Source organism: Leopardus geoffroyi, chromosome C3, assembly GCF_018350155.1.
Source record: "Leopardus geoffroyi isolate Oge1 chromosome C3, O.geoffroyi_Oge1_pat1.0, whole genome shotgun sequence".
NCBI lineage: Eukaryota > Metazoa > Chordata > Mammalia > Carnivora > Felidae > Leopardus > Leopardus geoffroyi.
The window spans coordinates 92,130,200-92,134,475 of NC_059338.1; the positions used below are offsets into that span (position 1 = coordinate 92,130,200).

Genomic DNA, 4,276 nt, shown 5'->3' on the forward strand with positions numbered 1-4,276 from the left:
GCTCCTGAGAAAGCAATATTCCTGTCCATTTGCAAGAGATCCCTATCTTCCAGAAAGGATTCCTAGATGTAATTTTCCTGTAAGTTCTCCCCATAGAAGCTTTCCACAGGCAATTTTTTGCCTGGAAATGTAAGCAGTGATTCACATGGAAATCTGAATCTGGTTTGTGTGCATGGGAATTAATTCTTATATCTTAAAAATGGGGCTGAGAGTAAGTGTTGGATGAGAATTAAGAATATCTTCACACTTTGATCCAAATATATGCCTGTCATTTACTCTCCGCTCACAAATCTGCAGCTGTTAGAAGACACAAAATCATTTTCTTTTGCTTTTCTCTGTCAAATTGTTGATGAAAATTATTTCACAAAATTGAAACAGCCAGAGTTACCATAGATGAGAATCAAATTTCAGGTCTTGGTTATGAACATTATCTCATCTCGTAAGAGCCAGTCATTTAAAAAAAAATCGTAACATCTCTCAGTGTTGAGTTGAATCTTTTCTTTTTTAGTAATTAAAGTTGTAAAAGCAGCTCTGTATATTCATTAGAGCAGGTAGGTTCCACAGGGCTTTTCTGAAGGGAGGAAGAGAGTTTTCTTCTTTTAGAGAAGATTTGGGCAGCAAACGAGAGAAGAAAAAGAGTAATATTCATTAGTAATGTATGTGATCAATATAGAAAAGAAAACTAAATATTTGGTGATTTTTATGTTAGCTAGTTCAGAGAAATGAATGGTTATAAAGTTGATAAGATCACAGAGCTGCATCTTATACCCACTCACCCACTCATCTATCAATCTACCAATAGTCACCTATTACATTTATTAAGTTACATGTATTAAATTACTGTTTGTCCAGCTCTGTAGTAGATGTTATGGGGGATACCAGGGAAACAAAAGACAGTTCTGTGACTCTAAAAAGAATCTTCTAGGTGTGAAGATATTTTAAAGATGATGTTATTGTAATTCAACACTCTTTTTTAGAGAGAAAGAAAAAAAAAACAGTTGTTAGGTGATTTGTGTAATGTAATACTCAAAGAATTTTATGGTAGACCACAGGATCCCTAATTCCTATTCTAATAATTTTTCTACTGATACCAGTTTGGTTAGTCAGACATATATCTATCCACCTAAAATGTGAGAGAATAAATAATTCCAAGTCGTCATGTAAGCAAGTGTAGGATCATCAGGCACGCCTGATTTGGGGGACTTTGAAGAATATGCAACATTGAGTATAAAAGGAAGATGGAAGGGTAGAAGTGAGTGTGGAGCTAGATTTAAAGGAAATACAGAAGTTGGGATGTACACAGTAGAGAGAAGATACTCTAGGTGTGACCAACCAAGGAAAAAGGCAAGGGAAGGGGAACTGAGCAGATGAGAAGGGAAAGAGAGACAGTTGGGTTAGACAAGTATTAACAGAAATGGTAGAGATGACCTCTCGTGGAGCAGAGGGCCTCTGTGGAGAAGCAGGTGGGGTGAGATTGGGTCAGTGAGGTGAGCGCTATTGATGTAAGAAGGCTTAATGCCTCCTGGAGAAATTTTCATCTATTAGCAAGAGACTAAAGTGTAAGCCAGATTTTTGGAAGATTTATACAATGCATTCCCACTCTAGAGAAAGACAAAGTATTCTTCAAGGACCCAGCAAGGAACCCAAAAGGAAAGAAAATCATTCTGGCAAATTAAATAAGTATGGCAGTAAGTGTATCATGTTTCCTTTTTCATATCTTTATATTGCACACCACTTCCTGATGTCTGATCAAAATTTACTAGTTTGGTGGAAAATCTAAATGAGAATATTTGAAAAAAAACCCCAAAACTAATAATATTAAGGATATGCATGCACTTATTTTCAGAAATAGTCCATTTCTACTCTACTGGGGTTTGGTTTTTTTTTAAGGTTTTTGATATACTGCTCAAATTATTGCTTATGTAGGGATGAAATGCATCCTTAAACACTATGCTGTCACAGTAATACCTACAAATCACTCAGAATGCCATCACTGGCATATGGTAAATATTTTATATCTTATTGAAAAATAATATTTTCCTTATAAAGTATTAGAATCATATTCCTTTTATGCTCTCCCCCAAAGTCTCCCTTGAGAGGCTTAAAAAATAATCTGACTAAAGCTTCATCATACAAATTTGCCAGTGAATTTTCAGGGCAGGACTTTTTGGTTTGGGTTTTCACTTCCATGGATTCGGTGTATCAGATTCTGTTCTGTAACATCACTGTGTATGGCCATTGTGTATGCCTGTAGAATTGGTATGGAAGAATAATCTATAGCTTTCTACTTTTTAAAATTTTTGGTTTCTTACAGTGTAAGTAGAAATATCCACATAAATAATGCCAGCCTATAGCTATTTCTCCTATTCCAATTTTATGAGTCTGCAAAAGATGTCCAGTAATCGTGACCAGTTTCTTTCAATAGCACAACAGTTTCCTCCTTTATTTGCATAATTAACTTGCCTTTCAGGGAACTGGGATGGTGTGAACAGAGGGAAAACATGGACATTCAATGTTTGTTGTGACTGAGAAAGTGGAGCTGGAGAGTATAGGCAGGGAAGTGATTTACCCTTATCTGAAGATGTGGCTTGGGTGATTGGCTACCTAACACTTCCTTAAACATTCCTTCTTCCTTATTCTTTTTCAAGGATGTGATAATATAGTGAGGGAAACAGACATGAACAAATAACTTGTGGAGTGAGAGAAGTGTTATAAAGTGGACTAAACAAAGCGCCATGAACATGTGCTTTTGTCCCTTTTCCCAAGTTGATGAAAAGAATGTTGACTGCTCATTTTAGTTTTTGAGGCACATTCTTCTGAAAATAGACAAGTGTATTTTGCTTATTATCATCATCTTCAAATCTGGGCAGGACATTCTGAATAGGTGGTTTTATGATTGTAAGAAGTTATTTTTGTAGCTAAGGCTGTGGGAAAGTGGGCACTCATACTTTGGTGGTAGTAGGGTGCATCAGAGCACATCAGTGGATTCTCTCTACAAGCATTTTAGTAACCTGCTCTGTGAAGTCTTTTTGCATCTTGATTACTATGCAATCTTTAATGCCTAAAAATCAACTTGAATAAATAAATCAATAAATGCCAAAATGTTTACAATTTTGCATATAAAATGGTGCACAAATTTCACTTATAAGAATTAGAAATTATATGAGCCTACTGTTAACATTTAGATGTAAGAGAGAAAGACAGAAATCATATGTTTTCACTCATATGTGGATCTTGAGAAACTTAACAGAAGACCACGGGGGAAGGGAAGGGAAAAAGAAAAGTTACAGAGAGGAAGGGAGGCAAACCATAAGAGACTCTTAACTACAGAGAACAATCTGAAGGTTGATGAGGGGGTTGGGGGGGGAAATCGGTGATGGGCATTGAGGAGGGCACTTGTTGGGATGAGCACTGGGTGTTGTGTGAATCACGGGATAAACCGCAGGAAACTATCCCAAAAACCAAGAGCATACTTTACACACTGTATGTTAGTCAGTTTGACAATAAAGTATATGAAAAAAAAGATTTAGCTGTAAGAATATACATTATATTGTTACTTATAATACTGAAAGCTCAGAACAGCTCATTTAGGTTTACCGATATTGGATAGAGTAAAAATTACATAACATCCCTACTATGGACTATTAAGCAGCCATAAATGATAATGTTGCAGAAAAATATATAAATGGTACAAAAAGATGCATGAGACTGTTTTGTAAGTAGGTCATAAAACAGTGCATAGAGTCAAAATTCATTTTTATAAAAGGAATGAAATGTTCTGACCTGGAAGTAAAAGATGACATTTCTTCTTATAACTCATTGGCCAGGTCTAGTCACATGTCCCACCCATCCAAAAGGGAACAAGGAAGTGTAATTCTCTCATGTAATTGGGAATGACAGAATTAGAAATACTCAGTAAGCAGCGCTAAAGATACCACTCGTGGTCACCAATATTCAGCGCACTCAGTCTGAGTGAGGGAGACAACTCAAAAGTCCTGTTCAGTTAGGGGCACTTGTGTGGCTCAGTCAGTTAAGCATCCGACTTATGTCATAATCTCAGGGTTTGGCTCAGGTCATGATATCAGGGTTCTTGAGTTAAAGCCCTGTGTGGGGCTCTGCACTGGCGATTTGGAGCCTGCTTGAGATTCTCTCTCTCTCCCCTTCTTTCTCTGTCCTTCCCCTGGTTGCTCTCTCTCTCTCTTTTTCTCTCAAAATGAATAAATAAATAAACTTTAAAGAAAAGTTAAAAAAAAAAGTCCTATTCCATCAGAGCATC

General features: G+C 36.6%; 1 long non-coding RNA gene across 1 annotated transcript; it reads right to left on the bottom strand.

Annotated features, from left to right (window-relative positions):
- Nucleotides 1-483: 483 nt before the first annotated feature.
- Nucleotides 484-3,971, bottom strand: LOC123584817. The gene is made up of 2 exons (XR_006705693.1): nt 3,784-3,971; nt 484-596 (listed from the first exon to the last, which is right to left on the bottom strand). It is a non-coding gene; the product is annotated as an uncharacterized LOC123584817 (long non-coding RNA).
- Nucleotides 3,972-4,276: the final 305 nt, after the last annotated feature.